Here is a 25,838-nt window from a genome sequence, read left to right as displayed (position 1 = left end):
CATAAATCTTATTTAACATTCCACCCAATACTATTAATTTCAACATTCTAAACCTTATAGTCGAGGTCTAAAACTCCTGAAAGCTATAAAACACAGGAAATACTATCCATCTGAACTCAAATCATTGAATCTAATCTATAAGGTCTCATTCAAATGGTCTAGACCTAGAGTATAGACAATATGCCCCATTAACACCTTATGCGTCAATCATGACCACAGTAAACTACAAGCAGTAACGTCAATCATGACCACAGTATAGTGTAAGGCAGTTACGTCAATCATGACCACAGTAGCAAGGCAGTATCGTCAGTCGATATCTCGCGTGCGATGCTATCAAGTATCAACAATGAAACTTGCTTGAGCTGAACATGCCAGAAATGTAACAATGGGCTTTGCGTTTGGTCTTTGAATAGTATGGGTTTATTTAGTATGTTTAAAGGGAATAGTTTAGTTCTAAATATAACTAGTGTTCTTTCCTAGTGTTTTAACAAATTAGTTCATTGGTTTTTAATGTTTATTCTTAGGAAATAATTATGAAGATGCCTTAATTTCTTTTAACATAATTCTGAACATGTATTGTTTGTTTGTTTTGAAACAGCAAGTTTCACAGCCTTCGATGCGTCTGTAACGAATAAACTAATAGTACCTAAGTATCCATTTTGATTACTTAGATTAATTCATAATATATATATATTATCATATATATTAATTCATATCTTTTATTACATATTACATATCCATTCATATCTTTTATTACATGTAAGTTTATTTATTAAAATATTAGCGTATTCATAATATGGTATTAGCATTATGGTATCTTATTTGTGTGCTCCACAAATTATATTTCTTTATCACTTTGTCCTTATTTATTATTATTATCCAGTACTTAAAGCAGCTGACATTCTGGATATCATAAGGGGTCACTGAAAATCAGTGCTGAGGTATTATGCCTCAGGTATCCTGAGTGGCTTCCTTTTTTTAGTGCATGCAACCACACATATATTTATGTCTTCTATTACATATTATTTAAAATCTACAATGCTATTTTATATGTGTGTTGTGTGTGTTGGAATAAATGTTTTCTTTCTTTCTTTCTTCTTTCTATTGCAATTTTTATAAGTATTGGTATGCACAAGATCGCTAAAACAAAAACGATGTTTTCGCCAAAAAACGATAAACTACATACGGCTTTATTGTCATGTCGTGTACCCATACATTTTGGAAACGTATAAAAATTCCGTGAAATGTCAAGAAAATCGATATTTTAAAATCGAGATCTCGATTCTCCAAATAAATTCGGAACCGCGTAATCGATTCACATATTTTTATGTATTCAAAAGGTAAGGCACAATAAGGGCGTTTTAAATTTACCGTTTGATTTAAAAACATAGTTTTTATACCATTGAAATAAGGTTTAAAATCGTGTACAATTTCGTAAAGAACGAATCTTTTAAACTTGCAGAACTATATTTATTACCGCTTATAACCGTATAGAGATCACAGTACTCAAAATGTAAGTTATATTATTTTATACAAAAACGAAATCGTATAAGTTTTTTGTTTCATTAAACATGAAAGGTGAACTGGTGATTTAATAGGCTCTTATTCTTTATATAGAAAAATTATGTTGACCAGAACTAATTCCGTAATTGAAGAGGTAAAATATATAAATTATAAATATACCATATGAAACGCTTAATGAATACCAATAGCACTGTCAACATAAAATACAATTTCTGTTAATTGTGGATACACTTGAAGTCTTGACATTTTATGTATTGTTTGCATGAAAAAACAATTTTTATTAATGCAATATTTTCTGTATACAATCAATCGGCAGATAAATCTGTGATGTGATATTATATTATGTAGTAGATAATAAATATTAGTTTATAATAGTATTTTTTTAAAATCGATTAATCCGTAATCATCTCAATATATATAACTTACTTTGTACTGTAACTCCAAAATTTTCTACGGATTTTTTTGGTAACATTTTTTTCGAATTGGTTATTTAGTTGGTATCATCGGTTATCATCACTACATAAGTACATAGTATAAAACAAAGTCGCTTTCTCTGTCCCTATGTCCCTATGTATGCTTAAATCTTTAAATCTACGCAACGGATTTTGATGCGGTTTTTTTTAGTAGATAGAGTGATTCAAGAGGAAGGTTTTAGTATATAATTTATTATGTTTTAGATAAAGCGGGCGAAGCCGCGGCCGGAAAGCTAGTTATTAGTAAACTAAATCTCTACCATAATATGGTACCTACCTAACTATAAATTTTCAAATAATTTTCAGTTCTGTTTGGATTTATTTTAATCTTATACAACATTGAAAAAATTTCAATGAATAAATACTAAATACAGTAGCAATTATTCCAATAAAACTAAATATATTGCCTTTTTCCGCAAATAAGACAATACCTTGAACAAAGGCCACAGAAACATGAGTTAATACGCTCCACTAAACATAGCGACATAACTTCTTACTTACTTAACAACTATTTTTCGCTCATTAGTCGTAAAGTCAATGCAAAAACTATTTTATTGTTAACTAGAGCTTTGCTTGACTATGCACTAAACAAAAACTAAATAAATGAGACAAAATAAAATTTAAAATAATCATATATAAGTACAAGAACATTAAAATTACATTGTTTAAATTTTTTTAATTAAAAACATCCGTACCTACTACGTTGAATTATTTCATCTACGAGTCTTAAAAGTGTATACTAGGAGAGACTTCAATACATGGACCATTCATCCGCTTATAAAAACACTTTGCAAACAAATCGTTTTTAAAATAAATCCTACAACAGGCATTGTATTGCCATTAAACATTATATTTGAAGCCATATATGTATATACCTACAATCATCATCAGCCCACTATGTTCCCACTGCTGGGACACGGTCTTCCCGCAATGAGGAACTGAACAATATTACTAGGAAATTCACCTAAGAGGTTGTCAATGCAACAGTTAGCCATATTATTCGAAATGGGTGCTTCCATTCTATTCAATTTAAAACAATATATAGAAAAAAAAAGATCCATGAGCCGTATACCAACAACGTATTCGTATAAAACTTATACTAAAATTACACATACATATACCGAAGGGCCGGTCGAAATTTTTCATATACGGTCATAAATAATCCAATTTGTACAACGGAATCCAATACAAACTATATAGTCATTAGTTACCGATATAATTCCGTATTTCGGCGTTTGTCGCTGACAGCTGTCATTAAGCCCGCCATTACGTTCCCGAACGAAATTCACTTAACTTTATAATTTTGATGCGATTCCAAAACGTGACTCCGACACCTACCGGCGTACGTGGTTTCTGAACAAGTGTACGTATACAGGGTGTACTAGATATTTTTTTTTGTAAGTGAAGAGAGTTCGTCGATAAATTTTGATTAATAATAATATTGGAACGCTACAAATAGAAATGTTTACATATTTTTATAGTTCATTAATTTTGATGAGATAGAAAATGAAGATCGAACAGACGACCCCATTTTGGTTATGAACTTCATACAATAAAAACAATTATGTCAATTGCGCTAGAGCTCTACTTCTCTTTACTAAAAAAATCAAAAGATGTGCAAAGAAAGCTATCCATATATAGCAATCAAAATATTAGAATAGTTAAGTACTTTTATAAATTTACTAGCGGTCCGCCCCGGCTTCGCCCGTGGTACATGTTTACGTTTTCTCTACATAAGAACCATCCTCGTACTTCAAGGAATATAATAAAAAAAGAATTATCGAAATCGGTTCAGCCGTTCTCGAGTTATGCGCTTACCAACACATTTTGCGATTCATTTTTATATATAAGATTACTAAGTATAACAACATCCATATCATATAATTTTAAAAATAAATACTTTTTAATCATATGTGTGAATATTTAATTAAAATCAACAACATTAATCAGCATTATACAAAACAGAAGTGAATAAACACATTGATTAATTAATCCCGTACAAATCTCTAAAAACTTGTATTTAATGAATATCCAAAAAAACATATATTAATAAATATTTATTTACGAGAAATCGATTAATTTTTAATACTATTTAGAAAAACCTATTTAGAAAGTATAGAGTAAACTGTTTCGCAAAATTTAAAAACATTTCTTGAAAGTTGAACTATTGGAAGAATAACATCGTCGAAAGGAAAAAATATAGCAATTTCAATCGACGGATAAATTTATATCTACCTATACTAATACATAATAATATTATATTATGTAAAAAGCTGAATACTTTTTTTTCTTCAGCGTGCTAATATCGAGTTCTCTTTATACTATGTCCAAGTCCAATTTAATTATTTTAGTCTCAGATAGGCTATATCAGCGTTTCCCAACCTGGGGTCCGCGGACCCCAGACTGACTGACTGACTGACGGCAGGACTTTGTATTTTTCATTTTTAAGATGGAATAATCTGTCAAGTGATGGGTGGCTAAGCTATTTCATACAAAAACACTGCAAGAAATCAATCAATTTTTATTAAAATAATATAGATTGACTTATGCAAACAAGTTTTTTTTGGGGTCCGCGGATTATGATAAGGCGGCGCTAGGGATCCACCCTTGGAAAAGGTTGGGAAAGGCAGGGCTAGATCATGACGCTAAGTTCAATTGGAGTGAAAAAATGCGATCGAAACCGCAGGGCAGAGCTATTTTGCAATTTAACCAATTGAAATAGACTAAAAGCTTTCGCATAGAGTTCTATTCTAAATATTATTTACATATTGTAAAATGACTTTTTCGTCTATATATCTATCTTACAAACGAACCCTGGAATACATGCTTGTATAAGAGTTTATACGAAATGCACATGTAAAATCTGCATAATATAATATCAAGCAATAATTAACCGTTACAACATTAAAATAACACCTTACATCATAATTTTATTGGAATTTCGATCGCTATAGATTTTAGTGCGAAAACGAGGTTGGTTTGTTCTCATTGGATCTTAAATATTATCTCTGTTTAAATATTTTAATTGTAGTAATGATAGGTTATTTCAAGAATTTTTCATGAGCGTTGTGGTGGATGCATTTCATATTCGTTTGTATCTTTTTTATTTAGAATGCGTTTCACGAAAGAGTTCCCCTGCCATTATGTTGGCTTACCTGACTGTCAAAAACGAAAATTTTTTTTTTTAATCAAAAATGACAGAGAAAATATTCTCCTTTCTAGGCAGCCGACCCCGTAAGATACGGGATAAGGCTAGGAAGAAAGGAGAATATTTTCTCTGTCATTTTTGATTAAAAAAAATATTTTCGTTTTTGACAGTCAGGTATGCCAACATAACTCTTTCGTGAAACGCACTTTACGTATAAATAGGTCATTTCTCTTTGTCCTGCTTGTAAGTTTCTTACCCACCGCTCATTTATTAACAAAATATAATAAATATCGTATTACTTACAAGTTTTTTTAACGATGAAAGCAAGTTAGTAACATAAAAAAATAACACTAATTAGTATTGACTTGTGTTTAAATATACGTTTAAATCCGTTAAAAGGACTTTATTTTTAACAAAAAATAATTAATTATACAATAATTTATTATTGTTAGGAGAATTTCCACTATCTACAATTTCAAAATAGCAGATTTGGTTATTTCTTTTACATATTTTAACTAACTAGTAATACACACTACATACTAACTGTTAATACAAATTTTATGAAATATTAAAATACAATAAACTCAATTAATTTATTCCATAATCATATTAAACTGCGCAACCTTTCAACATTTCATAAACAAGTTGTAAAATTAATAACATTAACCTATTATAATAGCAAAATTAATTATTATTCATAGTCATAAAAATAAAATAATAAACGAAGCGGCACACACTGTTTCGAACGTTTTGAATGTCGCTTGGGACGCACCGACACTCATTAAGGTTAATATCGAGTTTTGAGCGAAAATCGATTTAAATGTATCGATGAAAGTTTCGATTACCGATACATTATATCGATTCTTTAGGCTATGTTTATGCACGGGTACTTAATTTATGGCTGGCGAGGTTTAAAAAGCAATTTTGTTTGAATTGATTGCGGGTTGACGGTGTACGCAAGTACAGTATGATGTAAATGGTTAATGTAATTGTTATAAAGTTGTTTTGTAACACTAGTCGGATAGCTAGAAGCTCTTAACTTTTGTTACTACTACTTTAACGTTTTGTTATTTTAAGAGCTTCAAATGGAGGAACAACTAAAAATTGTGTAATAGCGGCAAATTTAACGAGATAAATCAGCTCAGCATCAAGGATAAATGTTGTATATCTCAAAAGTATTATCTACGAGTACCATTTCTTTTGCAATACATAATTATAACTTATTACTTGTTAAAATAAAATCTACGGTCTTTTATAACAATGTTTCTCTGGTGGTTATTTCTTTGGAGACTTACCATTTTATTATTTTATTATTCATGTCAATTTCTAAATTTCCAAAGAAGATAAGAAAATTACTAAAACTACGTAATACACCATAACTAGCTGCGCTCCGCGGTTTCACCCGCGTGGCTTCGTTTCTCTTGGTCTTAGCGTGATGATATACAGCCTATAGCCTTCCTCGATAAATGGGCTATACAACACCGAAAGAATTTTTAAAATCGGACCAGTAGTTCTTGAGATTAGCGCGTTCAAACAAACTCTTCAGCTTTATAATATTAGTATAGATAATACTATATTTGCCTTCTATAGAAAACAATGTCTACTAATAAATAAATCAAGCTTTAAAACCGTTAACATAGCAAACAAATATTAATATTCCTAGCATTCAAAAAGATGTACCCCCAGTTCAAAAGGTTATCCGGTCTATAGAAAGTTGTTCAGCCTTATTCTATACGTTATCTACACTAATATTATAAAGAGGAAAACTTTGTTTGTTTGTTTGTTTGATTGTAATGAATAGGCTCATAAACTACTGGACCGATTTTAAAAATTCTTTCACTATTCGAAAGCTACATTATCCACGAGTAACATAGGCTAGGTTTTATCCCGGAAATCCCACGGGAACGGGAACTATGCGGGTTTTTCTTTGAAAACGCGGGCGAAGCCGCAGGCGGAAAGCTAGTATCATGATAAACACACTTGCTTCTCTATGCCTGTTTAATAAATAATAAGTGGGAAATCAAAACATATAGGTAATGTAGATTAGAACCTATTTACCTATAAGCACATAAATTGTACAGAGTACGTTAGCAGCTTGAAAACTCGGCTTAGTCGTTTCATATTTTTATTGTTAAAAGTTCAGATGTTTTCGACTGACAATAAATAGGTCTGAATTAAGAAAACTAGTAGAAAACCTTATAAAATAGAAATATTATGGATTAGAGAAGCAATGAAAATTACTAGTATTAGATTTTACGCGAGTATTATACATTTAGAAATCAAAGATTTTTAACGGATTTTAAACGCGATTTATTCATTATATTATTTTCGAACACTTTACAGCGAGCGTGGTCACGGGTAGACGATCTTCTAAAAACCTTTAATTTCTAAATGAAAATTACTGTTAACCCAAATGTTCTTAGGTTAAGGTTAACTCCGTGAACTATGTATATAAATATTTAAGTGTTTGTTTAAATAACGTTTATTTCTGTTGTACATATTGTCTAGGGACGGCGACACTTGTAAGTAACTTCATATGATCATTTTGGTATAATTATTAGGTAATTATCAGAAAACTCATTGAAAATCTAGTACTAGGTTCAAAACTCGCCCTATTTTGTTCCGAATTTTTTTATAATATCGTAATTAATACAATATTTAGAAATTAAAGACTTTTAACGGATTTTAAACGCCATTTATTTATTAATTGTTTTCCCTCCGCCCCCCTCCCCCCTTTCAGCGATTGTGGTCACGGGAAGACAGTCTCCCCGTGACCACGCTCGCTTTTAAAAGTCTTTAATTTCTACTAGCGGTCCGCCCCGGCTTCGTTCGTGGTACCTACATGTTTAAACTATCCTATCTCTCAAGTTGGATCGAACTGCACATGGTGTGCGAATTTTATTATAATCGGTTAAGTGGTTTAGGAGTCCATTGAGGACAAACATTGTGACACGAGATTTATATATATTAAGATAATACTCGCGTAAAATCAAACACTAGAAAATAGTGATACAATATTTTCTTTCATTAAACATCTAAATGCTCTATGCCTTGTTTGTGGGTTCTATAACTTGATCGTATCTGTACAAGATATCTGCTTTGTAACTTGTTAATTTAATAGCTACTTTGATACTAATGCCTTCCGTTTTATGTGTTATAAATTGTGTTTATAAATTATATTATAATAGACAAAAAGGGCTTTATTGTGGCTTATTAATTTGATAAATTTGAATTGATTGATATGATATATCTTTTTATTTGAAAACACCGACTTTCTGAGGGTAAAAATGTAACAACTATCGATTCGTTCGTTTAGTCGATTTAAGTGCGATTTTGGAAAAAAGTAGATGTGTGGTATTAATATTAGGTTCTTAATTTTTGTTAAAATATGCTATATTATTTTTTTAATAAATGAAAATCACTATATTATGGTATTGAAATAAAAAAGTATTTGTGACATGTTTGTTAAATAATTTATATATTAAGTTCAAAAAACCTTTTACAACAAAAGCATGGACAAAGCCAGTAGATTAGCAATAAGGTAGTTTGTTTAGTTAGGTCAGTTATGCTCACTTGCGGCATCGCGATAAATCTAGCTGATAGCTTAAGGCCATGCATCGTCTTAATAAATTTATGTACACTGAAAACCTAAAAACTAATATTGAAAGAGATAATCTTGTGGCTTGGGATTTCAAACAAAGTGTAATTTTCCAGACTTGATTATAAATTGCATAAACTTTCCTTGTCATCTAGGTTGCCTGGCAGAGATCGCCGTCAACTACACAACTTACATGCTACTGAGCTTTATAATTATTTGTTCAATATGGTTTACAATAAATATTTTTTTATTCATTCATTCAGTTAATTTTTGCAACGAGCGGCGAAAAAAAACATCTTGAGGTGACAATGAATGAATATTGACGTGTGTATTGGATTAAAGCTTACATATTAATAGGGGTGTGGTATATAACTGGTAATGAATACTAACAAGAATTTATAGATCTTGATGAATTAAAGGATGATAAGACATCTTAGAAATTAGAGCAAAAAAATGCATCGTTTATTAGAGCCAAAATTCTTACAAAAAAAAAGACGGGTTGCACTCCGGGAGTGCCGGCAGAAGTGAAAACTTGATTATTAACGTTGAGTTCTCTCTATCCGTCTTACGCTTTTTCGATCAGGTCACGTGTCCTGACGCGAGTTTAAGATTTTATACCCATTACAGAAAAAGTGCTCAACGCCGCTAAAGAAGTTTTCACTTCAAAAATGTTTACTAGAGCTACACGGTTGTAATAAATTAAAACAACACTATAACAAGACTAATTGAATAAACTTGCGAGTGAGCTTCGCCTTAACAGCAGTGCGTCTAATTGGTCCAATTTCCATAATATCACTAACAAGTAGTAAGATTAAGCTCTCCGTTTACTGCGCCTCATTTGTAGTGTTTACGCTCCTTGCATAATAAATAAGCCGACGCAAATTGTTGGCTTTTAAAACTCATTGTTTACGAGCATAACGTACAATTTAATTTGTGCGGTTTATACTTTTTTTATCGTTTGAACAGCAATAACTGCTCTATGAAAACATAGTTTTAAAAAGCTTATTGAATCATTGTTTCAGATTAAGACTGATGGATGTTATTCTTCTTAAGTTAATATTTTATCAGTTATTATTCTATTCTAAGAGCAGACAACAAACCAAAAACCATTGAAATACCTCCAATTTTTTTATAAATAATTTGTGCGCAGAAATATATTTTATGAAGTAAATTAGACTACACTTAAAAAACAGTTTCATGTATATGAAGACAATAAACGAAGATGTGGTCATAGCTAATAATAAATAGATTAAAAATCAATATAGAATAAATTAATACAACGTTGATTGATGGTGGTATCATTAAATATATATCAAGAGCTTCCGTAACGCTCTATATAGTGATTAATGGGAGCAAATTGATTTATTTATTACTGGATAATTATTTATTAAGCTTATTATTTCGTTTTGTTGGGTCTATGGTGAAAGTTATTGAAGTCATTGAAATAATCATATAATTCTTCTCTTTAACTACTTTAAATGATCTAATTGTGATAAAATTATCTTTAAGAAAGTACTTTTTTTTATTTATTTATCAATAAAAAATACATTTAACATAAATTGACATGCCAAAAACCACATAGGTACATATGTCCGGCATGCAATGCAATCTATCCACAACTTCGATGCACAGCGCGCTCATGTGCTCGCGACATGTTAAAGACAATTATACCACATTATACAGGTTGTTTTAAAAATACATTTTTAATTTAAATTTAACATTATTAATATTTATGTTTATACCTATGTTTGTTGCTTTTGCATTCCGAAAAAGCTAAAGCTAATTCATCGTTTTGCGCTTAAACCTGACATAACTTAACCTGAGATAGTATTTCGTTACTTTTTCTACAGAATTATTTATGAAATAACTTACATTATATTATGTCAACCAGGAATATAAACGAAAGATTTTTCATTTAATAATCGCATCCAAGCCAATTCAACCTACCTAAAAACACATATCTAGATGTAAAATTAAGCAGTAACTTAAACTCGCTTACGTAGTCTTAAAAAACTACGCATGTGCCAAACTCAATAATTAGTCTGACATTTAACGATGTCTTCACCAAATTTTAAATTCGATAAACACTAATTATCGAAATATGATGAGCCACGATCGATTTTATCCACTTTGTAATTTTAACGTTTTTATGTCTCCGTTAAGTTGGTGGTAAGATTTTTATGGTACTTAATTCGAACATTACAAGATATATCGATGCTTTTATGTTAAAATGTACGGACTAACGCGTTTTACGTGTGGTGAAAGTCATAAGCTGTTAGCGTGTAGGAGTCAAAATTGAACGATTCAAATACAAGAGTGTGTTTACATAATCCTTTTTACTGCAAGTAATCTGTAAGTGTACCTTGGCTTTCATTTACTACTGTGGTCGTGTTTTAATTCTGATCATTTCGAATTTAAGAGTGTTGTATCGAATAGTTTAAATTTTAAATATATAGTTTAATTGGTTAAAATTAATACATATGGTACTGTGAAATCTATAATGTTTTTACAAGTTGAATTACGTCCATGTCAACTTTAAAATTATTGTAACAAGTAAATATCTAAGCGTAGTCAACACAACATACAATTTTTCTGTTCAAGATGCGCTCAAATAAAATTATTTGGTTTTCTTTTTCAATCGCTTTCGCTCATACCTTAAATACGTGTTAAAAAATATAAAATTTTATGTGCACTACGCATGAAAACCGAATCGGTAATATCAGTAAAAGTAAGTGTTATTGCTTAATTTACGTATAATCGTATCACTCTTTGATTTTATCCGAAATATGAGTAACAATATGTTTATAGCATTAAATCGCGTTCAATTTTAACTTTCGACGTACAAATTTTATTATTTCTTTGAAACAGCGAGGCGTGAGATGATGATACCTACTTCGATTTTAACCATGTAATTATATAATACTAGTCCGCCCCGGCTTCGCCCGTGGTACATGTTTATTGTTTTTTTTTTTTTTTTTTTTTTTTTTTATACTTAAGCGGGCAAGCGAGCAGGCGGGTCACCTGATGGAAAGTGATGCCCGCCGCCCATAGGCATTCGCGTTGTCAGGGGCACCGCGAATGTGTTGCCGGCCTTTAAGAAACTTGTATGCCCTTTTTTTGAAGGTTTCTTTGTCATAGACGCTTGGAAAAACCTCAGATGGTAATTCATTCCACAATGATGTTGTTCTAGGCAAAAAATTACGGGAGAATCGCACTGTGGTAGAGCGCCATGCATCCAGATGGTGAGGATGATACTTTAGCTTGTGACGCGATGTGCGGTTGTGGAAATCGGCGGCTGGAATCAAGTTGAAGAGTTCCTCAGAACATTCCCCATTATAGATTTTGTAAAAGACACAGAGAGAGGAGACGTCTCTCCGCAGCGACAAAGCATCAAGCGATTTGGCAATCTCGGTGTCGTCAATGATGCGGATTGCTCGACGCTGAACGCGGTCTAGTGGTAGGAGCTGGTATTGGGGTGCTCCGGCCCAGAGGTGCGAGCAGTACTCCATATGGGGCCGGACTTGAGCCTTATAAAGTTGCAATAGGTGAGCGGGTGTGAAGTACCGTCTCGCTCTGGCGAGCACCCCTAACTTCTTCGAAGCAATCTTGGCTTTGTCCTCCAAGAATCCACGGAACTGCACGTCAGACGTAATCTCAACGCCGAGAATGCTGATGCTTGGTTTGATAGTCAGGGGACTGTTCTGGAAGGTAAGTGGTACGACAAAGGGACTTTTCTTGGTTGTAAATGCACAGACCTGTGTCTTCCCTGGGTTGAAGTCGACAAGGTTGGATTGGCCCCACGCAGAAATTTTCGTTTTCTTACATAAGAACCATCCGCGTACTTCAAGGAATATAATAAAAAAAGAATTATCGAAATCGGTTCAGCCGTTCTCGAGTTATGCGCTTACCAACACATTTTGCGATTCATTTTTATATATAAGATTTCAACCATCTTATTGGTGTGAAAAAGGGACAGGAAATGTAAATACAAATATAGTATTCTTTATAGTATCTTTGACTCTTCTTTATATTTATAACTAGATGCGCTCCGCGGTTTCACCCTCGTGGCTCTGCTCTTGTTGGTCTTAGCGTAATGATATATAGCCTATAGCCTTCCTCGATGAATGGACTATCTAACACCGAAAGAATTTTTCAAATCAGACCAGTAGTTTCTGAGATTAGCGCGTTCAAACAAACAAACTCTTCAGCTTTATAATATTAGCATAGATGATAACAAAGTATTTTTTCTGCCATAACTTCGTCCTAAAATATATTATATCACCTATAATTCTAAGTGTCTAACATTTTACATGCAAAATAAACGCATGTTATGTTAAAATTTATGACCATCTACTTACGTAGCATATATGTAGTAGTACTTTTTACATGTAAGTATAGTATTAAATATATCAAGAAACTCTGTTATTGTAGCTGAGACTTAAAAATAATTGAAAGATAAAATTAATTGAGATATTCAAAATTTCTATCAGTCTCATTTTGTAATTATTTTTAAGATAGAAACTCACCCCGGGGCTAAATTCGATAGCTTGAGATGTAAAATTAAAAGAGATGAGACGGATTCATTCAGATTAATTATGATAGTAATAAATAAACCAGATTATTATACGACTTAATTTAGAAGTCGAATAATTTATTGATAGATAAATTAAAAATAATGTGTATTTTAATTGTTACTTTTTTGGTTTGGTTCCATTAAACATCTATACAAATATAAGGAGGAGATGTTTTTATTTAAAGTTCCAATAGTATAATAATTATATTTAATAGACTTTTAAAATTATGCCTCAAGCAGAAATCTACTTTAATCCTGAGTAACTTCTTCTTTTGTTTTCTTCCGGGCGAAGTCGGGTTGAGCGGTCTTTAAATAAGTAGGTCTTCAACTTCCTTAAGACGTTCTTTATGTCTGCATATTATGATTTTGACCGTGTTAAATCAAGAATTAAAATTGTTGTATTAGTTTGCAAAATTGTTAAGTTTCAGTTCAATTATAATTCGACTCTACAAAATAGGAATAAGGTCGCTAAACTCCCTTTCTCCACATACAAATTACAGCTAAATGATATTAATTAAAACCCATTGATACGTTAAAATAAATAACAAAGGTATTCCTTAAGTATATCGCCAAGTCATGTTCCTTAACTGATTTAATCGTATGATCTCGTTCTAATGATGTAAAAGGTGTATCGGACAGACGGACAATCTTATATGTAACATGTATACTACAGTTATGATGATTGGTGATATTATTGTGGTGATTTAATACATATTCCTATTGACGTTTGAAGTATTGCAATGATGTGTGGTGTATTTTTTTAACGTCATACTATGCTCTCATTTTCTATACAGACATAATATTGAAATAGTTAAATAACTACTTCGTTCGTATATGTAAAACTGCTATAATTAGCAAAATTATAAATACACATTTTCTATTCTACTAGCTGTGTTTCACCCGCAGTGCTCCGCTCCTGTTGGTCTTGGCGTGATGATATAGCCTATAGCCTTCCTCGATAAATGGGCTATCTAACAATGAAATATTTTTTTTCAAAACGAACTAGTAGTTGCTGAGATTAGCAAGTTCAAACAAACAAACAAAACTCTCTTTATATATTAGTATAGATTATATCTATGCTCTAATACTTATACGAAAGTCATTTTTATTACTATTAACTTTCTTCTTTATAATTAAACAGATAAATGATTCCATTTCGCACATTTAAATCAAAAGTACTTTCAATACGTAATATTCCAGTAGTTTATACTCAATTGAATCGACCATTACTCAAGGAAAGTATAAAATTATACCATAACAATAAAATATGTTCTACAATACGCTTATAGAGATATAAATCTGAATGAAGCAGTAGCTTGCCTCGTTAAATATAACTCAACTGTTACATTGAGAGCGCATATTGTATAATATGTGTACAGTTGATATTATAAATATGGAAGTTACAGTTACGCACAATCGATACAGGGATTTGGATGAAGTTAAGTTAGTTAAGTAAAGTCTTCTTCTATTCTATTCTAAGTTTTAATGTTTACCTTTTGAGGGGTGAGGACTAATGCAAATACAAATTTCTCACCAAACTAGTCTAAAATGTATGCCATCGATAGTAATTAGACATATTATTATACGTATATATTATACGGTCGATAGGTATATAGAATGACTCGAATGGAGAAAATACAGTTTAGGAAGGGACATGGTGCATTTTTTATAATAACTACCTAATTCTTTGGCTCTATCTTAAAAAAATTATATTATCTCTTTGTATAATATTATCTATGTATTTCATCTCACGTCTTTATTCAATTTAAGATTTAAATAACAAATCGAGATATTTTGCGAAAGCGCAAATAATCATAATTTTAAGGTAACTTTGGCGGACAAACCCGAGGCAAACAGCTACCACATTAACTACTCCATTTATAATCTTAAAGTTTACCAGAAACACGTATTAAAATATTTTCGCCCATTTCAAAATTATTAATATCGACCATTCATCAAGAGTTCTGAGTGCCCGTTATTTCCAAGTTACTGTTATGACGATGAAGTAAAGGTTTGAAAATTATCCTTTAATTTACGGGTTTAAGCTTTTGGCATTCCATCAAGGTGGAAAGAAAGTAGGAGAAGTTAATTTGAACTTTAAGAAGTTTGAATAAGGTTGAGATTTGAGTGTTAAGATTCATTTTTATGGTTCACACCTAGATTTTAATGTACCTATCGATCTTATTGCTACTGACTCAAAAGGGTAGGCTTTTGACACGTATATACGTATGATCTTTGCGTGTATAATTATCGGCACAATTTGCAACATAGTTATTACATCCTGTTTTCTTTTGTACAGGAATTCAGAAATGTTTAACACTAATCGAAGCTGAGACTCTATTTTAAAATAGCTGCGCTTCGCGGTTTCACCCGCGTGGTTCTGCTTCTGTTTCTCTTAGCGTAATAATATATAGCCTTCCTCGATAAATGGGCTAAAATTGAAATAATTTTTCAAATCGGAACAGTAGTTCCTGAGATTAGAGCGTTCAAACAAACAAACTCTTCAGCTTTATAATATTATTGAGTATAGATTTGTAATTTAACAGATATAATACTGTGCACTAATTTCAAACTATCACGCATTCGTAACCCTTATATTATCATCTAAATAAAATGCAATTAGTTATGTTTCATAATCTTATCTTAATAGTATTCTAAAGCCGAAAGTTTGTATGGATGTATGAATGTTTGTTACTCTTTCACGTAAAAACTACTGAACCGATTACAATGAAATTTAGCACACATATAGAGGGTAACTTGGATTAACACATAGGATAGGGTTTATCCCGGAAATCCCACGGGAACGGGAACTATGTGGGTTTTCCTTTGAAAACGCGGGCGAAGCCGCGGGCGGAAATCTAGTTATACATATTGGGAAAATTATTCAACTTCAGCTCGTACTCCGAATATTATCAAAACGATTACCATGTTTTATACTTTATCTATCAAATCAAACCACAAATATATGTGGGAGAGATCTTATCTAATCGATAAGAGATCGTTCAGTTTTGTCATCGCTTGACAACATGTCTTCTGCTTGTCAACTGTTGAGATATCAGAGCGAGCACGCACGAGCAACTTTGTCTCCGCAACTATTTTGTCTCTCCCATCAATTTGTATGAGGAGTTGCGTCGCACTTTCATACTAGCCCATGGGTGGGAGAGACAAAATAGTTGCGGAGACAAAAAAGTTGCGGAGACAAAGTTGCTCGTGCGCGCACTGTCTCAGTCACCACACAAATCGTTTGAGTACTATGTGGTTTTATTTCAGTAGATATATTATAGGGTGTAGTTGATTTTAATAAAAAACAACTCAATGATCATAATTAATTTTTAATTAATTTTAAGTTCTCAATAATGTACATAATTTTATCAAAATCTAAAAATAAGTACTTATATGTAGTTTTACTAACACTAGAGTAAGTTCTACTAACAATATATAGGTATTGGACAATGCTGCCTGATATAAATAAATAAATAAATTAACCGTATCATATGCTAAATATTATGATAAATCGATATGAAATAAGGCAAGAAAGTAAATAATTATATCTTAAAATTACGTATGTTGTTTCCTAGGCTATAAATGCCACATAAAATGACTATGTTAACGCGAAGATTTCTCGAATTTCGGCAATAATTTACACCTTTATTTTGACCAATCCTTGACTCAATAAGCACATCGTACGTAACACGTAAAACATAAACTATGCATAATATGGTAAAAAATATATAACAGGATTCAAGTTAATTAATTTAGCAGAAAGAACAACATCATTATTTCACAGATAATGTCAAAGTAACTTCCTTTTGCGATAGCAATGTGTAATGTATCATAAAAATAAATAGAGTACTTGACATTTTGTTAACGTCTCAATAAGTCCGACTAAAGAAATCTGTAAATTCCAGGTCATAACAGGTTAATGTCATGTTGAAAAATTATCATAATATGAAAGCGTACTTAGCGTCGAATAAGTCAGGATGTTTTCGTGTTAATGGTAATCTTATAATTCTATTATTTATTTGTGATGTTAATGAAGCGTAAATAATTATTAAATATTGCTCATGAGTTTTCCGAAAGATAAAAAAGCTGAAGAGCAATACACATTATATCTGACATATTATTACAAATTAGTAAAAAACTGTTTCGTATGATTTTTTGTACCCACCTTCGCATAATATAAGCATGGAGATGTCATTGAATTATTATTTAAAAACTTCAGCAATTACCTAATTAATTAAATTACTATCTATTACTAATATGATTACTATTACAATATAGCGAAATTCATTGAGGATAGAGACCAAAATGGAACCTAAAAACAGCGATTATTTTCGGATATTTAGTTCTGTAAATTTTATCTGAATTATTATACCTATTAGATACTTAAATAGCAACCATATTACTGAAAATTTTACCTGAAAATATAAATAAATAAAAGAAATATAAGTTACAAATGGATCAAATTGCTTGTTAATGCAATTAATAATATAAATAAAAAGTTGAAATGCGATAAACTGTTCAAATTTCCTGACTTAAATAGAAATATGTTTTAATTGAAATAAACTGTTACGAATGCAATTATGCTATCTAATCATTACTTGTATATCTTATTGTAAGAGTATCTTCACACAAGCGACGTTTTAAGATCAATATCTTGTGTTATACATCATTTTGTTAAATACAATGTTGCAATGTTCATTCTAAAGAGATTAAAATGAATAAATATTATTATTAGGTATATTTTTATCCTTTGAAAACAGTAAACCAAAAGTGCATGATTTTTTTTATGTGCTGGCAAAGGAGCTTGCGCGTCACCGGACAGAAAGCGATGATTGGCACCGCCCATGAACAACCACAGACTCTGGAGTATTGTGGGTGCGTTGGCGGCGTTGGGAGGAGTACGCTCTACGATTAATAATTATGTTTAGCTCTAGCCTCTAAGTAGTATCACAGTATTACAATATGCAGTATAATGACTTTACGATTTGTGTATTTAAATGAGTTTACCTTCGATTACATAAACTAAAATTGGATCCAATTAATAAGAGAATTTGTTCAATTAAAAATATATATCTTTATTATATTTTTTAAACCAACATTTGAATTTGTAACGTGCAGACTAATCTGTATACAAACTGTTCAATTCAAATAATGTTACATAAAAAAAACGCTCTAAACATTTTTTTGCCGTAGTTGTGACAACCCTTGATAATAAATAATAGTATCTCTTTCTAGCTAAAAATGGCATAAGAAGTTGGTATGGGAGAACAATCTAAAATTATTAGATCTCGAATAATTACCAAGACCTACGTGGAGACCTGTGGATTAAACTAATGAAAATAATAACGCTGTAAGGCTGAATATACACGAATCTTTTTATAGATGTGTCTAGAATTTAATTGACATTGTTATTTTTGAAGTGAGTGTAGAATGAATGAATTAATAGAATAAAATAAATTAAGGACTTAATAAACACTTAAATGGATAATTAACACCCAGATACAGATACACAAATATTTGCCCTGAGTATGAAACGAACCCAAGACTGGCTTTAAAAGCAGGCTGCAGGACCGCTACAACTAAGCCAACCGGTCAGTCAATAATATTCTTATAGGAACATTGTGTAGGTATTTGCTATGCTTTCTTCTATATTCTACCTGCGTAACTGAAACAGATTTAGTATAGCCTGCCTTTTTCGTGTAAAAGACAGTTCATGGAGGCAAAAGCAGAAATAAATTTGTATGAAAAATTAAATTTAACATCAAGTCAAATCTCTCATATGTCACATTGTTTAACATATTTTTAGATATCATATAAAAATTATTTCAATTAATTATAATTATATTTTGTATTTAACTACTCGTTCGTAAACTGCCTAAAAGGGAGATTCATTTCACGCAATCAGTTTTCATAACGAGAGCAATTTATACATTGTGGGCCTGTTTATTTTCTTAATTAGACGAACTGCAGATAAATCGTAAGCAATTACTGCTTATCTCCGATGAAAAATACTTTGATAATTTGTTTTTTTCTATTTATAAGTTTTTATTCCCTTTAAATACGTATGCAAAGAAAAAGGATATAACAATAAACAATATCTATCAACACAATTTTCTATTATACTATTATATATACTAATATTATAAAGCTGAAGAGTTTGTTTGTTTGAACACGTTAATCTCGGGAACTACAGGTCCGATTTGAAAAATTATTTCAGTGTTATATAGCCCATTTATCGATAAAGGCTATAGCTATATATCATCACGCTAAGATCAACAGGAGCACAGCAATGTGGGTGAAACCGCGCGGCACAGCTAGTATTATATATAGACCTTTGCAATTTAGTGAGGCTCGAATATCAATTAGTATAGAACATGTTCCAACAATATATTTTTTTATGAATAATGGAAAATTATTGATGCTTTTGATATAATAGATATTAGATAATTCATTCATTTGGAAACATTTTTAATTGATAGTTCACTAAATTGTAATGGCTCTACATAGAGAAACAAAGAGACACAATCAATCAACCAATGACCACAGAGGGTGATTTGGGTCTGGAATTTTTCAGAATATACACATATTTAGACTAGATATAATATAGTAGGTATAATATTATGGTTTGAATTGTAGCATCTGTGTTGGAATTACCCCTATCTAATAATAATTATGTACACTTCGTAGTACATAATATTGAAAATTGCTGACGGAATAAGGATATAGGTATATATCTCAGCACAATAACTCATGTTAATATGGTTTAATATTTAAGGGCTCATAAAAAGAAACTGCACATTTTGAACTCGGCAATAAACCAACTCGATATAATATCTAAAAAACGTGTTACCAAAAGGCAATTCTCAAAAACAATCGCTTACACTCCCGTTAGCCGGAATACCGAATATTTTCATTAAAACCTTTATATAAGGCGTTATGGCTTCAAAAAGTCCGTTTATAGCGATTTCTTTAGTAAGATAGACCTGGTCAATTACTCATTTAATATAAGCCCATCAATTTTAATGAGCCTCGACCAGGAATAAAGAGCCATTCGTATAGGCCGCGGTTTGGACCAGTTTAAGTCGATAAATTGCTCGTGCCAACAATATATTTGCGTCCAACTAAGTGATATTTTAAATTTCTTTGGTAATAAGGTTTGAAGGATCGAGAGTTTTAGTTCAGTTTCGTTTAAAAGAACACATGAAATACAATAATTGTATTCAGACTAAGTCACTTTAGACAATTTTTTGTACTTTATAACAATGCGTAACAATTTCTCAATTTTTGCGTTTGTTTTAGGGCCGATTTTTCAATGCTTGGATAAAACTTATCCGTCCAATAAAGTATTACACGATAATATTAAAATGTCACGTAAACTGTCAAGTACCTACGGGCAATTAGAATACGTTTTTAAAATGGTAGTTTTATACATTATTCGACAAATAAGTTTTATCCAAGGATTGAAAAATCAGCCCTTATTCGAATACTAAGGTGATTAATATTCATAATGTTATATTGTTTATTAATTTCATTAAGTTTGAGTGAGTAAGTTTATGGACAGACGACCTGATCAAAGTGGCGGGGAGCCGCTGGAGTCAAGCCGCTGGTGATCGGTCGTTATGGAAATCTTTGGGGAAGGCCTATGTCCTACAGTGGACGTCCTGAAAGGCTGGAATGATAATGATGAGTAAGTTTACATTTGATAGTGCATAGTACCTATGAATTACGAAAAATACAAAAGACATGTACCTAAAATAGCACCTTCAAAATAATAAATCAGGGTTAATATTATAATAAGTAAATATTTTGCCAACCATATGAATCATATAGGATACATAATCACAACACTATATCACCAGACGATAATCTAAACGGAGGCATAGGTATTAATATTACCACAATCCCTAGATTCATTACCTGACTAACGAAGCATCTCTAAGCCTCTTATGAATATTTCTCTTATTTCTGACGCCTGATTGTAGTGTGGAGCAAACACCTTGTAATGAATATAAATATTTATATATACTTTTTCTCAAAAATAAATCATAGGTTTTTATTTAGACTAAAGGATAATTCTCTTGCCTTCAATTGTACAACATCGATTTCTTAATTCGTGGAAAGTTGTTGTTACGGAACTAGCTGGATACGTGACATTTCTTGCTTATATCAGGTTACATTTTAGTATGTGTAGATACCAATATAGATATATATATTTCTATATAAATTTATATACCAATTCGATCAGTTGTTTTTGCATAGAAGAGGAACCTTCCATCCATTCTCACTGAGTTTCACAAATGTGACATCAGTAAAATAGTTACTTTTCATTTTACTTTTCAGTCCCCAGGCAGCGTTGCTTTTACATTCTTAGAAAATAAATTTCTAAAGATACTTACATAAGTAAATAATAATTTCGATCATTTTGTTAAGAGATAGATACATTTAAGGATGTGCCATGAAATTATTTCGAATCTTCCGAATAAATATATCATTGAGGCATAAATTTGTTGGAATGTTTGCGGAGGCGCGCACTGACGGATTCCACGCAATCATGCGGAAAAGAGCAGCATCCATGATGCGCCGTGTCCGGCAATCGTCCAGCAGCATCCTAGCTGTCTTCGTGGACAGATGGGACAGCAATGTACAAATAAAGATACATATAATTAAAGAATGAAATTACAATTCATTAATACTTGTAAAAGTTTAAATGAATCCATTTTTTTAGTTTTATCAGTGAAATTGGGTTTAATCGATCTACTAATGTCTAATAATAAATGTTGATAATACATGAAAATGAAAAATTATTTATTTCAGCAAAAACACAGCAATGTCTTGAGACATTGGATTAAAATCCATGTCTAAAGCACATTATGATTTAAAATAGTATTGTTAATAATTAATTGCTTAATTTTAATACTAACATAGTTTTTAAGGTAACAAGATACTAACAATTATAATATGGATATTGCAACTATCTAAATAAATTTAAACACGATCAATACAGAAATGGGAAAAGTAAACAGATGCGCAAACACGTCACAACACAGCCATAAATATGACAAATTCTTTTGTTCTAGCCGCTCCAAGTTGATCGAAATTTCTGCATTTTCCCACTCAGTTCCAAATGTTAAATGTCACAACCGAACAAGTCTAACTGGCTGAAATTTGAGTCCTGTCTCTCCCATATATACTGGACATTGGCGAAGTCCCTCTTTATTGGGTGGAGCCATTAATTAAGAGAAGAAGAAGACAAATTCTTTATCCTGTAAATTGGAATCTTCATAAAATATCTCCAACTAAACCTTGAGTCGTAAAGTATGCATACGGACTTATTACAGATCCTCGACCCTAATAGATAACATAACTTGATTAATGTATACCGTCGTAATATTTAGCCCTCGCAGGAAATACGGTCTAAATTGGCATATTTATTTCTGAAATAAATAGCTGGTAGCATCTAAGCTTTATCGTTTTATTACTCGTATATGCTGGATAGAGAGATTTACTTTTAAAGTTAGATATTTGTTTAGCAGGACTTTAAGGTGACCAATGACCGCCTCCTCGGTACAGTGGTTGACGCGTGAGCGTAGAACCGAGGGGTCCTGGGTTCGATTCCCGGTGGAGACGAAAAAAAAAATGTCTCGGTCTGGCAGGACACAGAAGGCTGATCACCTACTTGTCCCTAAAGAAAAATCGATCAGTGAAACAGATGTATGAATAATGCATCTGCCCCCTATCCCACTACGGGGACACGGGACTTCACATACACTAAGGTGACCAAAATAAAAGGATATGTGAAATAATTAATCTAGTTAAAAAACGCTTAATCTGTCCATCGACCACCGATCCCTGATAAGCATACAAAGCTTGAATTATATCTGTGGGTTTAGAGTGGGTCAAAATAGAGTCCAAAACAACTTACTTTATATCCTACTAATAGGTAATAAATGCGAAAGTTTGTGAGGATGTGTATGTGTGTGTGTTTGTTTCTCTTTCACGCAAATACTACTGAACCGATTACAATGAAATTTAGCACACATATAGAGGGTGTACTGTGCTTACAGTACGTATATATGTAGAATTGCACTGGCTCACCACTACACTCAATAGTGCGGGAACACGTCCATTCCAGTCCGGCATCGGCCGTCGACTGACTAATGACAGCTATAAGCTATCCCCACCACTGGTGTACGTGAGACAATGTATATATCTATTTCATAGATACACTACATCCCTTCCTTTTTCAAAATTAATTAATTTTCGCTCCAAATAATCACATAATGAAAAATTATAGAATTATACAGTTATCAAGTTATTAATCAATAATTCCCAATAGAACTTTGAAACCTAAGTTAATGAAGAACTCTTAAAATCAGAACATACTTATCAAACCTACTCGTTTGATACTTGATAAACTCATTCCGTACTAGCTTCCACCCCTGCCCTTCCTTTTCAAAATTTTTTTTCTATTTTCAAACGAATATTGTATAGAAGTGTAAGTGTATAACATTATCCAACATTTTATAAACAGCGCGTCTGTCCTTCAAAATGATTAGACATTTTGTAGGATTCGACAGTTCAACAAAGGAGAATGACCACGGCCACGGGTGGTATCGGTAAAATTTTAGTTGTGCCACGTATTCGCGATATTGTTAAATCCTATTTGCATTTATAATGATCATATTTATCACTATTAAGTCGTAATAATACCGAATAAATAGAAATAAAAGTAAAAGTTTTTGTTTTGACACATACATCTATCTCTCTTGCAAACATCCTGCGTCATAATATGTCATAGTATCTATTTGAAATGAATGTTGAATGAATGTGTTCGACGCATTGTTTGACGTTATTTATTCCGAAATAATGTTTATTACGATTTACTTTTCACATTTGTCTTGTAAATTAAAATATTACCTATGTAATAAATGTAAAACTTAACGTTCAATTCAATGTCTTTCTTTGCTAGTGTTAACTTGCTAACTACAAAATCGTTAAGGTATATTTAAATTCATATTATCATCATTATTTGCGGAATGTAATTACAAAGATATTACCTATATACAAGTTATAAGATTTTTATTCCTTCCACTCGTAGTTGAACGACAAATTATTTATACATATTTTAAATTACATTAAACAATATTAGGTAGGTATGTCACACAACACTAATTAGGTACTGTTATTTCGATACATAACGAAATTACACTAATAATATTATTATTGCAAATGAATGTCCAATATGATGTCAATAATTAATTTATTATTTATCAATTATTATATTTTTTGATTTATAAAGTCACAGGATTGTTTTTTAATTATTAACCAATTTATCAACCCTGTCTGCAAAATATTTATAGGTAGTTGTTTAAAATTGTCTAGTATTTATGAAGGTAGATTGTAATATTTCTAGAATTTAAACTATTTTTGCAGTATAAACTTTACACGTTGCTAATATAGTTTATTCTGATATCTGGTCATAATTTGAGTATTTATTCCTCCTTTTTTTCGTGTAATTAATATGAAAGACGTGCTTACGCCACAGGATTTATTTTTTTGAAATATCATGAATTACTGATGTAGAACATCAGTAGGTTCCAAACTACTAGTAATATAACACGAGATAATAATTATATAATATATACGTAAAACGTTGGGTTAAATTTAATGTAATAAGATTTAACTACACACTGGTTTTGTACGTTACAACCTACAACAAAATCTGTTCAGTATTACCATCATTGTAAAGTTACTACAGTTTGAAAACTTTTTCCTAATTGCACACTCAATGTGAAATCTACTGACCGTTTTATGTGAATGATTGCAATACAGATTAGTTTGGTACCAGTCACCCAGTTACACGTCACCCTGGATTCCGATGAGCACCGGCTGGATGTGTTGACACGTTGCTCGACGTGGTAGCGGACACCAGGCATGGTGTCGCGGACCCAGATGTGATGTCACGGTACCTAGGATATCGTGTTGCGTATCAACGAATGATACTCGATGTATGACGCTCGAAGCTCGACTCCTGCGGTGCACGACGCGATGACATGGCGTTCGAAGCGTGGTGAGAGCGGCAGCGCCATCCGTGCTGCGCAAGGTGAAGTTGCCGGCCTGCTGGCACTTGTCGACCTCGACACCTTACCTTTGGCACCACACGTAGAATTACTGTTGGATACATTTTCCCATTGAAAACGTTCGAATGTAAAGTAGCCTCGTCCCGATGGCACACCTCCCATTTAAGGAATGTCAATTTCTCCTATTCAAAGGAAATCCATACCTCCTTTTAAAAGGAAATCGATACCTCCTATTTAAAGGAAGTCAGTACCTCCTATTTAAAGGGCATCAATACCTCCTATTTAAGGGAAGTCACTACCTCCTATTTAAAGGAAGTCCATACCTCCTATTTATAGGGAATCTACACCTCCTATTTATAGGGAATCTATACCTCCTATTTATAGGGAATCAATACCTCCTATTCAAAGGAAGTCCCTACCTCCTATTTAAAGGAAGTCA

The sequence above is a fragment of the Colias philodice genome, chromosome 12 (assembly GCF_061535455.1).
Source record: "Colias philodice isolate Cphi_HAF_F1 chromosome 12, ilColPhil1 Martin Lab GWU primary, whole genome shotgun sequence".
Lineage (NCBI taxonomy): Eukaryota > Metazoa > Arthropoda > Insecta > Lepidoptera > Pieridae > Colias > Colias philodice.
Note: the sequence above shows the minus strand (reverse complement) of the source record.